The 12,847-nt window shown below is 42.1% G+C and overlaps 1 long non-coding RNA gene across 2 annotated transcripts; it reads left to right on the top strand.

Annotated features, from left to right (window-relative positions):
• Nucleotides 1-15: 15 nt before the first annotated feature.
• On the top strand, nt 16-6,990 carry LOC128807453 (uncharacterized). 2 transcript variants are annotated; one of them, XR_008437165.1, is made up of 5 exons: nt 16-911; nt 1,649-1,780; nt 2,214-2,306; nt 6,190-6,275; nt 6,905-6,990. It is a non-coding gene; the product is annotated as an uncharacterized LOC128807453 (long non-coding RNA). The 2 variants fall into 2 exon arrangements; XR_008437164.1 differs by lacking the exons at nt 6,190-6,275; nt 6,905-6,990 and adding an exon at nt 2,429-2,568.
• Nucleotides 6,991-12,847: the final 5,857 nt, after the last annotated feature.

Raw genomic sequence — 12,847 nt, 5'->3', positions numbered from 1 at the left:
ATACTCACACGGTGTTTAGACAACGGTTTGGCTTCATCCTCATGTCTTGTCTTGGAGCTAAAAAGGCTTGACTCGTCTACCTATTCAGTCAGGTTATGTCCCACTTTGGGATTGAAGTTTTTAACTGCTTTGGCCTTTTGGTGTCTTGTCTGTCGCACTGCGACATGAAATAACTCACGCATTCACTCAAGATGTAAAAGAAGGAAAAGAGGAAGTTTTATTTCTGACTTCACAATATATAGAATTCTAAAAGTGACAGTGGATTGGAGGGTGAAATTGCAAGCTCTCTAACCACACTGGTCAAACTAACCGTCTACTAATTCTCTCCTCCCACAAAGGAGAGTGCAAAACAATCATTATTTACACGAACAGTGTGTGAGAACTCCAGTAGAAACATGTAAACATCAGAAGGTATAGAAAACTTTTAAAAGAACAGGGTGACACTTGTCAGCTCATGATTCTGTGTTTCCTGAAAGGATTTATTGAAGTATTTCTGATCAAAGAGCCCATCCCAGTAGCCCTGAAGAGATTACCTATGAATTTATGGCAATCTGCCAACTGATTTTCATATACACCCATGAGTTGCTTTCACTAAGGCTCAGCAAATAGAGAAGGAGAAATTCTGAGATTTAAACTGATCTCTCCATGCTTGCTCTTTATATCAGAAGAGTTTTCTTGAACCTCTACCCTAAGCTGCTGCTAAAGGCTCTAACTGGATTTCACATTAAATAGGGAATTAACACACCAGTTAACTCCCTTTGTGTGACCTTTAAGAAGAAAGGCACCACTTCACAGCCTGGCTCAGCAGAGGGAGTTTCCTTTCAACCTTCCCAAGCCAGAGCCAGTCAGGCCTTTTTAGCATAGGTGTGTCCCGACACAGCGAGGCTGCTGTTTCAGTGCAAGCTAACGAGGTAAGTGGTGCTGCCAGACTCTGCCATGAGACCAGCGTGGTGAATTTGCTGTCACTGATCCCGTCACATTCCAGGCAAGCACAAGTCGCCACAGAGATGGCGAACAGAGATGCCTCAGTTCCACCCTAGGGAACTTTAATCTCATGTTCACCAAGCATTGCTCTGTTTCAGAAACACTCCATCTGATAGGCAGATCCTTGGTGTCTAGGGACGCCAGAACCTAATTGGAGTAAATTAAGTGAGAGGAGTAACAAAGTATTGCTTGGAATCACATGCAGTGTGACTGTGTTTAACAAGCATGAAAAAAAAGACAAGGCAATTATTTATGGATGACTGAAGTTTCAAGATACATAGTGCATGGGTATTCACTACCAGTTCTCATCTTTCTCCACTGAGGTCTCTCCATCTAAGTGGGAAAATTCTTCTGCCTGTTAAGAAGAAACTAAAAGGATAAGTGTACACACCACTTCTTTTTTTTTTTTTTTTTTTTTTTTTAATCCGGGAAAAGACCATGAAGAGAGAAGCCTACATGTGTGCCCTTTGGGAAATGTGAAGATGAAAAGTCTCCATTCTCAAGTTCATATCCATACACTGTGTCCAACGTTCATTTTTACAGTATACTCTAAAAATTATTGTCAAGTAGCTTTCCCTTCTTCTTCTACTCCTTGGCTTACACTGTTTATCTTGTAGCTTTAAATTTTTTTTTTTTTTTGTTGTTATTTCTGATGCACTTCCAGCTGTCACTGATTCCTAAGAAGCTGTGTACACTGGGGTGGATGTAATCCAAAATTGCCTGAGCTCTGGTACTCTCAATTGCTGAAGGCACTGCCCAAACCTGCAGAACTCTCTTCACAGAGGTTGCAGTCCAGGTTAGAGAAAACAGTAAGAGATTTCACCACCTCTCACTTCTTTAGATGCCACCAGCCCCTTCCTTTTCCACCCAAAGATTAAAAAGATAAATATATGTTAAATTACAATGTCTGTATTTGAGTCTATTTGCCTCACTTCTATTGATGCAGAGTGGTATTATCACTTAAATTAAAATATGTAATCAGAGTGTGGCTTGAATTTTAATCCCTCAGCTGTGTGGGTTTGGTTTAAGCAGAATCCGTATTTAGTAGTGCTACTATGAAGTACTCAATAGTGCCATTACATACTCAGTAGTGCTACTATTAGAATGGAGACAGTTTTATACACATCAGGCTTAGCAACAACAATGTGCCTTTAAGACAGCATTCACTGTGTAAACCAATATTTTGTTTAATGACTGTTTAAATTTATGGAAATGAATTTTGCTTTCAGAAAGCATTGCACACCAGGAGAATGGTGATTTAAAGAACAAGTTCTGAGTGCAGATTAACAGAAAAGGGAACAAGCAGCAAAGTTCAGCCTCTGGTAAGAGATCATTACGTCTTACTGGCAGAAAAATATCACAGTTCTGGGAAACTGGTTAAGCAAAATGTAACACTGAAAATACTTACTTCCCTGTTCTTCTTAATTTTGTGACATCTCATCAGGAACCTAGTTGCTGGACCTATGCTAAAGATTTAGTTAGTAACACAGCTGGCAGAGCAGAGGCAGCACCTGTGTGAGTGAGGAACTTAGCCATTACTCATAAGTGTTGGAGCCTCTGGGGTGCTTAATAAAAGGTACTGAAACAAAACATGATGAAAATGTTTGTGGTTTCATTCCAGGTGGCAACTGCCACTCAGCACCTCTTGGTGGGAGGGGAAAAACAATGGGAAAGGGAAGAATAAAAGTGAGAAAACTTGTGGGTTGAGGTAAAGACAGTTTAATAGAGAAAGCAAAACCTGCTTGTAGAAGCAAAACAAAACAGGGAATACATTCACCACTTCCCATGGGATGGAAAGAGTTCTGTCATCCCCAGGAATGCGGGGCTGCATCTATTCATTTCATGTTATAGTGACTTGGGAAGACAAATGCCATGACTCCAAACATTCCCCTTCGCTCTTCTTCTCTGAGGTTTATATGCTGAGCATGATGCCCTGTGGTATGGAATATCCCTTGGGTCAGTTGGGGTCAGCTGTCCTGGCTGTCCTCAGCTTCCCTCCCAACTTCTTGTGCACCCCCAGCCTCCTCCTCACTGGTGGGGTGAAGCAGAAAAGGCCTTGACTCTGTGTAAGCACTGCTCAGCAGTAACTAAAACATCCCTGAATTATCAACACTGTTTCCAGCACAAAACCAAAACACAGTCCCATAACAGCTACTGTGAAGAAAATTAACTCTATGAAAGCCAAAACCAGTGCATCATTGCACACTGATCTTTCCAGAAATAAACACAAACTGGGAAGATCCTATTCCCTTGCCTGACATATGATTCACAGTACTGAACGTCATGGACTCTGTGGTCTCTCAAGCAGTAACTCTACAATGGCTGAAACAACCTGGTCTTGGCAGCCTGTTTCACTTTTTGGACCTGACTTGGCTCAGGCACAGGTGTTTCTTGCAAGGTTAAGCTGTCCTTGGGCTGCTAGGAAAGGCAAAATCATTCCTTGCCATCTTTCGGCCGCTGTTTCTAAAAAACAGAGCACTCAACCAAGCTGATCCAGTAGTTCTCATGACAGCAGAGAAAACTTCAACTCCTGTTCTTGGAATTTGAATTCTCAGGGAAGGGCACATTAATTTTTCCTGGTTAACAGTGACTTTTCCTCAATACAGACTCAGCTCCCTCTTGCACAGAGATTTTTCCTCAAAAGAAAAAGGAAAAGCCAGGTCCTCTGCAAATCCACCTATGAGATATGTTTGTTTACTGATAGAGGGACACGAGTTTTTCAGCTGCTAGGTTCTTGAAATATGTTTTCCTTGCCAGGAAGCTTTCTCCTTTCTGTGACTTTGTAGCTAAACAGAGTGGGTGTCTCTCACTTTTGCATATGACTTGCTAGAGGCAGAACTCTTGCTAAGGCAAGTGGGCTTATTTGACGGGCATGGCAATGTATTGACCAAATAAAAGCAACCCACAAAGGGAAAGCTGAATGTCTTGCTTAATGAGGCATCTAGTTTTTTGCCTTAAACAATATATCTCTCACTCATATCTTGCCCTTGCTGACTTTTTACTGAGATCTCTCTTGACTGCTAGAAGAGTAGTGGATTGCTGAGAGCATTTGTTTGGCTTTTAAAAAATCTGTAATTATGTTCTTGTTTTTCTAAATGTCTGCCACATTCTTTCTCTTGTTAAGGGGTACAAAAGTCAACACTACACTGCTTAGGTCCTGAGGGTCCTCTCATTCAGCTTGGACCCTAGCTTATTGCAAAACTATGCAGAGAATTACCAGGATTCAGAATTATGCTTATCATAGGACACTGATACTGATGTGAGTACTCACTTAAACAAATTCCCATTTGGCATTACCCAGTTGGTGTTGGTACTCTCATTTCCTCCAACAGCACGTTTCTCACTGGGGAGAGCTGCCCTTTTAGGCTTTCAGTGTTATACTCACACTTGCTTGACCAGCCTTCCATCTGTGTTGGGGTTTCATGGAGCATCAGGCTTCTGCAGTTCAGGAAGAGAGACAAAGGGACCATTACAAGTCTTAGATCATAGTTCACTGTCATTCACTCTGTCAGAATGGCTGTGATTCCTTTTGGGGGGTGAGAGAGGGAAAGGGAAAAATGTGTTTGCAGTTTTAGCCAGTGTTATGAGGCCCTTCTGATCCAAAGGCATTAAGCCTAACATCAAGCTTAACCCTTTAGACCTATCTTTTGAATTAGCATATTTATTGAAAATTAATTTTGCCTATGAGAAAACAATTTGAACTTTTCTGCACCGGTTGCAGACCAGAGTCTTACTTTTCTTGCATGACCATTTTGACTTACAAACAAGCAGAGTCAAAGAGTAGAGACTTTCAGTTCTAAGACTCAGATGAAATTCTGATAAAAGGCAAAGAGTCCAGCCTGTTCTAAGAGCAGCAACTGATGTTGGAGACTTCTTGCCACTTTCCCATGAAGGGCCAATTTTGACTAGTGAAATAAACGCAGATCAATACCGTGGATATTCCCAGCAGTTCTCATCACTCAGCACCTTCTGTGTCTCTGCTTTCTCCAGCCCAGTAACTCATGTTCATTTTAACATTTCCGACTGTGTTCTTCAGGCTGATCCATTTTCTATTCAGAAAGCCTCCAAGTGAGGACCCTACAGTGACTACAATATGACCTTACAATGACTACATCTCTTACAGCTTCCACATGGGTGGAGTGTTGTGAGGCTCATCAAATGATGAATGTGACTCTGAGCTTTAACAACTGCTGTAAAAACAAAGTTCCTGGCTGGTGTCCTGTGAAGGGCCTGAAGAGGCTTTGTTGATGAACCTAAGAGATGGAGCTGGGCAAAAAGACATGGACTGGTCTTCCAGCTTGCATAGTATCCAGCTTGCAGACACCAGTGTTATGTCCAGACTAGGGAGGAAGCTGGTTCTGTACAGGATGAGGAAGAACAGGAAGCAGAGCATGCTAATCCATCTGGTTTCATTAGCTTTTCAATCACTGTCCCCTGCTTTTGCTGTGAGAGCACACAGACACATTATAGCAGGACTTGCTAATAATTGCACTTGAGTGGAGAATAATGTGTTACACTCAGGACAGTGGTGATAATAACTAATCAGAATGGCAAAGAAGGCTGGTTTTTCCTTATGCCAGCAAGAGCATAACTATGTTGAAATTATTTCTGCAAAACAAAAACTGTAAAAAACCCAGAAGTTGTATGTGTCTGACTTACGTTTCCTCTCAGATATACTAGATATGTCTTGCACTATCTTGTTGCTACTTCTGCTTCCTTTCAGGAAGAAAACAGAACAGTCAGATTGGAGAGTATGAGAAAGAGGAAGGAACAGAGAATCAAGAAGAGATAGGGGAAAGAGAAGAAGTATAATAGTGAATGCTGGAGATGGAGGGATAAACAGCAAAGACATTGGAGGCAGGAAAGCAAAGACATGAAATAAGAATAGGAAGAAATTACCTTGGTTTTAATTTTGAGAAAGAGCTGTAGATTTCATTCATGAATTCACTTGACAGCTGTGAAGCCAGTAGAGAAAGTGGTTCTTACTACTGGTCCCTAGAGTATTAAATCACATTCTAAAAGTTAGCAATTTGCTGTGGGTTGAAGTCTCAAACCACAGAAGTGTTCCTGAGGCATAAAGGACTTCACGGTCTGCATGGAAATAACTTTCTGTTTTCAGGAGATCTGCAGTCCCACAGTCCTCACAAAACCTCTGTCCCAACAGCTGGTTGCATTTCTCTGGTGTCCCTTCTTTGTATTCTCTAGTGTGAGCAGCATAACAGATGTGTGTACACATGAAAAATGCCGAGCCTGCTGTTATGGAAGTCACAAGTTTTGCTTGCTGAGGGAAGGTGAGCTGGGAGCTGAGGGTGACAGCAAGGCATTGACCTCAGTGAAAACAGTGTGATCCCACAGTAACAAGAACTGCAGAATAGTGAGAGTGGCCAGAATCAGCCATCAATCCAGATCCCATAGGAAGTCCCTATCCAGTAGCCAGACCTAAGGTCAAGCTAGGAAGTCAATCCCATGGATCAATCAGCAATGTGCATCACCAGGCATGAATATGGCTGTGCCACACCTCAGGCAAGGGCCTGAATTTACAAGCACCTTCTGAGTGAAGGTGGGCAGACCCTCAGCCAGGATGATTCCAGTTTAGGCAGCCTTGAGCATGGGCAGCCAAACCTCTTTTGAGGGAAGACATGAAAAAGATTGTGCTCAGGACCCAGACACCCACCAACCCAAAATAGTTATTTTGAGTGCATCTTCCTTTGAGGAAAGAAAGAGAGAGTAAAGCAGAAGTGTTTGATATTAGAGAATTTATTCATGTCACTTAATGAATTACAGGAGTATGCCAGCATGATGTAATACTGATTTAGAAACAGAATAAAATATATGTGGGGAAAGTTTCAGCAACCACACATAGGGTAGTGCAGCAGCATCCTACTGAGATAGTAATGTTTTTTTCGTTCTGATTAACCAGGAACGAAGAAACTGTTCTGAACAAAGAAATGGACCTGAAGGCCCCACAAAGGTCTAAAACACCCTGACTTCCAGAACTTCACAATAGCCTGGGTCTGTCACATCCATGGATATGATCAAGAAAACCACAACTTCTAATTTGACCTGATAGTGGAGGCAGAGATAAATATCTACTTGTTTCAGAATGATAAAGGTGAACCATTAAGTCTTGTCTCTAGTCTTGAGTATTTAAAACATTCTTAGATTATATTGTTGAATATCTAATCCTAAAATTCCTTACTAGCCATCGGGTAAGAGCAGGCTGCACATGGGTATCACCCATTGCAATGGGGGGGACAAAGCATTTTCACCCATTTATCTCCTGTGTCACCTGCCAAACACCTATGGAAATTGTGAGAATTACTGCAGCTGCAGTCCTTGACCTCCCTGGATGGAAGTCTGAGGATAGAAAACGACTTCCTTTCTTCTGCATTTCCTTTGGAAATAGATTTCAATAAAAGGCAGTGGAAACCTTGTTGGCTGAATTCCTCCCAGCTTGCCTGAACACAACTTCTCTCTCACGAAAAGACACATATTCCCTTACCCCCTCATCCTTTAGAAATGACATACTTTCTGCTCCTTGAAGCAAAGTCTGACTTTGAAAGTGGAATGTAAACAGAGAGCTGCATTGGTTCCAGCCAGTGTGCGGCTGATCAGAAATAGCTCCAAATTGTCCATAATGCCTCAAATTTATATCATGTCTTCAAAGACAGAACGGGAAGGTGACCAGAACACTCTCTTTGGGAAAATATCCTAGGTTGCAGAGCAGTCAGGGAAGCTGATACAAATTAAATTAACTCCTGGGTCTCGTGATAATTATCTTGCTCTTAGGAGTGAGGGTCAGGTCTTTTTAATTTGTTCTTTTGTAAGTCACGTGAAGGAAAGTTGGGTTTGTTTGCAGCTTCTTGGAAATTGTTGTCTTCTCCCTTTGTCTAGTTTCACACTCAGTGCTTCTAAGAGACAAGGGTCCTTTATTTTGAAAAACTGACTGCAAAATATCCCTGAAAGCTCGTGAGCTTCATAAGTGCTGATGCTAGCAGTCACATTACCTGAGTTATTAGTGCCAAATAAATCAGGGCCAAGATGTAGTATTACACACTGCCTTGCAACTGCTTGCACTGTTTTGTTGTCAGCACTCCCCCTGCCATATTTTTGCCTGTGCCAACCAGTGCTCTCCAAGATAACAACTTGGCACCATTTGGGAGATAGCATAGGGTAGCAACAATTCCCACTGACACAACTGCACCAGCTGAGGCTGTATGCAGTGTCCTTCAGCAGCATTCCAGCAGGCTTTGCACCCAGGCTGGGCAAAGCACATCCTTTTTCACTCAGAGTACAGCTGTAACACAGTGTGTTGGGCACTTTGAGCTGAATAAAAGAGACACAGAACTTTATCTGTGTTTTACACTGCAGAGGCTCTGTGGGAGACCAAGGAAACCAGCAAGTCTGCAGATGCAGCCAGCCTGTGCCGTTTTACCAGAGAGCCAGAGAATGGCCCCTGCCCCTGTTTTATTTACAGAAAAGAACATGGATTTTTCTCAAAAGCTGAATTGTGCTTTCATATCTTGGAACTGGGACACTTGTAGTTGGCAGTAGACAGCTGACCTCTTCCTGGGTCACAGAAAAGTCTGAGGCTTGGAACTTCTGAGGAAGGTGCAAAAGATGTGGCCAGAGGTTCCTTCTGGCTTCCTGGAAGACAGTGTACCCCATTAGGTCATCTCCTGTCTGTATGCAGTTGGTACCTGAGAGAGCTGCCAGCTAGAGAGCTGTTAGTAGCAGCCAAATCCTGTGCTTTTTTTCATCTAGCAGAGGCAAGGAAGACATTGCAAGGGTCTTCAGAACCCTAAAGAAAGCTGTTGGAAAAGGAAAGTAGCCAGCCTTGAGATTCTGAAAAGCCTGCTGGAGTTGCAGGGGTGTTAGATAACCAAACCAAAAATTCGAAATATAACACCACTATTATCTCATTTTCTTTCCAAAAATGCTACCTCTCCTCTCCAGCTTCTAGTCCAAGATGGTGAAAGATCTCAAACAACCCCAACTCTTTCTTCATTATATTAATGTATTTGGTAAAAGGGACAGGCCATAATTCCTAGGCACCTGTATTCAGATAGGCTTGTTTTGCACTCCCCTGATAGGTGTGATTGGCAGGGGAAGAACTCAGATTTAGCTAGAGCTTCTTTCTAAAAATAGTTAATCAATTTCAGTTCAAGGCTCTCGGGTTATAGGAAAAGAAAATGATTTCACTTGGGCACATAATGAGCTTGGGTAATCAGTTTTCTTGCTCAGAAGCAATGAATCCAAGGGTTTAAAAGAAAAGGAATGTTATTAAGAGGGATAAAATGGCAACTCAGGACTGTTCACTAAAATCAGCAATAGAACCTTCTTGTATATTTCTCAGTGTAGCCCTCACCCTGTTTTGCCCGAAGCTGAGAGAGCCTATTCTCCATCTGTAAGGAGTTGCTGTTCTTAAACCTCCTGTACTGTTTCCAAGCACAGTGATCCCACCCCTGACACCGGGTCACTGCTCTTCCAGCTTCAATCCATGAAGCCTTGGCTCTGTCAGAGAGGAGTCTGTGGCAAAGAAAGGACAAAATGAACCCTGAGGAACACACCATTTGAGTTTTGGTTGTGTTTTATACCTTTCTTGCTCCTTGGCTCATTTGCTCTACCACTATCAAGTGGAGCACTACAGGTAATTCCTAACCCTCAAATCACCATTCTCTTGACAAATAAGAGTTTTTAATACCTTCAAATGTAAGACACAATTGTATTTTAAACTCAGCGCCTGAGAGTGAAATCCACTGAAGTCAATTCACCTGCTCCCTTTTTGTTGTGATCTCTTGTCACTTCAAGCAGTGCTGGTTTTCTCTTTTATCCCATTATAGGCAGGATCAGCAGTAAGTACTCCATTCTTTTAGGAATACTGGGCTTACTCAGGATAGATGTAGCTCTGAATTTGAGTTTTACTTCCGTGCAAGTTTACAGCACAAAGGATTGAATTGTAGAGCTGGCTGAAGACACTAAAAGGAGTTTTTACAGGGTCTGTCTTCTACTCTTACAGTTGTCACCATCTCTTTATATGAGCCATTCAAAGTCATTCACAGTGACTTTGAAAGTTGAAATCATTCAGGAAAGCGTGAGATAGGCAGAGGTAAGAGGCTTAAATGAAAAGAAAAATAAAATATTGTTTGGATAATAGGAAATATTTATTGAAAGTGATATCCTGCAAAATGACCTGTGCTTTAACTGCAGTGATGCATAAACCTGAACTGGGAAGTAGCCATTACTGCTAGAAAAAGTTGTGAGGAGAGAGCTGCAGAAGCTGGGGTGAAACTGGTTTCTTCTACTTCACATCCTTGTAGTCTGATTATATTTCAAGTGCACTGACTGTTTAGAGGTGACCTAAACAGTTCTTAAATAGCAATTTCATTGAATGGTTTAGCTAAACCAGAGAAGAACTCATTTTTTTCCAATTTCTGACTTGTCAGATAAAAACACTGGCTCAGAGCTGCCACCCTATGACCAGACCCTGTAAAACCACTTAAATACGGGCTACCTGTGTTGCAAAGCACTGCATTCTGTGAGACAATACAGTGGAGGCAAACTAATTTCTTGCTGCATAAAAAAGGCAGTGAAAGGCCATTTCCACCTCCATTCTCCTTCTACTCTTCTTTTCCCACATCTGCATATCCCATCACTCATTGCCTTGTCTGCAACAAGATCCTTCACTTATAAATTTTAATTGGTTAACCTGTTAACTTCTGTTTTGTTTTGTTTTTCCTTTTGTATTGTTTTTCTGCTGGTTTATCAATTTGACTCAGTTCAGAGCATGGACAGGGAAATGCCAACACCAGCACAAAACAAGCAAGAAGGAATGAACTGTTGAGAGCTGAAGAATGGATAGAAGGGATATTTCAGCTGCAGTGAGCACGAGCACTTATTTCAACTCCATTTTTGTCTAACTGCATATGACATGGTACCTGAAGATTCCAAGGCTGGCTTTCCATATGTGTTTGGATATCCAAAGCACTCTAAAACAAAAAGTGCCACACAGGAAAATGTTCCTTGCCAAGGTTGTGGCTAAATTAGTCTGTTCAGCACTCAAAGACTTCAGGTATTGATTGCCCCCAGCAGCTGTGCTGCCTTACTGAAAACTATAATCTCAGTTATCTCTGCAGCTTTCATGTGTCACCTGTCTGAAAGTGTTTTTTCCTGGCTGAGCCATACCATTTGGCAAAGCAAAAAAGATGAAGGGGGACTGACAAGGGTATGTTCATTTGTCATCAAACAGCTGTCACCCATATGAGTGCATTATACAACACCAAGTATTTTATACTATTTAGGTGATTATAAAATATTTTCATTTGTAAAAGGTGTACACAGTGCCTTCATTTCACTGTAAGAGGCAAATACCCCATTTTGTGCCCAGTGGTGCACCAACAGGACCTTTCAGTCAATTTCTCTTCAGATCTACTCTCTTAATGAGCCCTTCATGAACAGTAAAAGGGCATTTGCTTCCAGCTGAACTATAATCCTGCAATCTGCTTGCTTGCCCTAGTGTCCATTTGTAATGGCTAGCAGGCATTTTTAATGTCTAGTAGGAACAAATTTGTACATCTATGTGTGGATTCATCCCACATTATGTGTTGCCTATTAGCTGACTGTGCCCTGAACTGCCTGCTTCCAGTATGCCAAACATCATCAGTGGATTTCTGTTCAGCTCCATGTTTTCTGGACTAGGACCTGCTGTGGTCTCAGAAGACAGTGTTCATTATGTACCTGGAGTTATATTGGCCATCAGTGCTGGATGCAACACAGAGAGCCGGCTGTTCCTACAGAGCTGTGCTGTTCAGGGGAGGCGAGAGTGGTGTGTGCTCAGACAGCAGCCATTCAGTACTGATGTACAAAGCAAACCCACAGGGAGGTTTCTACAAGCTGCAATTTGGCCAGTCTCCTTAATTTGAAAGACTTAGACATCTGCCTGGAAATATTCGGTTAATTATTGGTGCTGGAAAATTATTATCACTTGATTATCATATTAGCTAAATTTTAACCTCCTTCACTACTTTAACAAAGTCAGCATACTGTTATCTAATCACCAGCCATTGGTGAGGTAACAATCCTAATTCTGTCCCAAAACAGTTCATATTATTGAGCAAAGCATCAATCTTCTAAATGCTGAGAGCTTAGGACCAGACCGGGGAGAACAGGACATTGCTATTCCCAGAAATGTACTTTGTGATTGCTGCACCACATTGTTACACTTTGGAGCTGGAAGGCAGAGTCCTGAAATAAAGACCATTAAATTTGTGAGAAAAACACATCAGGAAGCACTAAAGACCCTGCATATCCTGCATCATTCAAACCTTGGGTGGTCCTTACTTATTGCCAGGTTGTACAGACTCGACGCTGGATGCATGTGCTTCTCTCTGAAAGCCACTTATCTCTGAGCTAGGTAAAGGTCTGTCAGGGGTAAGTGTGGCTTATGAGAGCTTCAGTAAAGGTACATGCACGTTGTGGGGTGATTTGTGCATTGGAGGAGTCCTGAGGCTTCTTGCAGTTTTCCTGTTCCCTTTAGGTGGAATAAGCTGTTGTTTCTTTGGTTTTATTTTCACTGGGCTGGCCTGTAAATAGCATGAGCTTTCACAAACAGCCTGATGCCACCTCTTCTCAGGTGAATTTCCATTTGCTTTAGCACATTTCTGCTGCTGGGACAACCCCTGGTTCGTTCCCAGTGCATCCTCTGTACTCTCTGGACTGTTGGGGTAGGTGTCAAAGTGTCATGAATCTTCTGGCAAACATGAGTTTGCTCACAAACACACACCCCTTCCACCACTGCCCTCTTCCACCACTCACAGATCCTGCTCCAACTTACATGCTGAGCAGGTGAATTTCTGTGTGGGCT

This window comes from Vidua macroura, chromosome 5, assembly GCF_024509145.1.
Source record: "Vidua macroura isolate BioBank_ID:100142 chromosome 5, ASM2450914v1, whole genome shotgun sequence".
Taxonomy (NCBI): Eukaryota; Metazoa; Chordata; class Aves; order Passeriformes; family Viduidae; genus Vidua; species Vidua macroura.
Note: the sequence above shows the minus strand (reverse complement) of the source record. Positions and strands in the feature narration are given on the sequence as shown.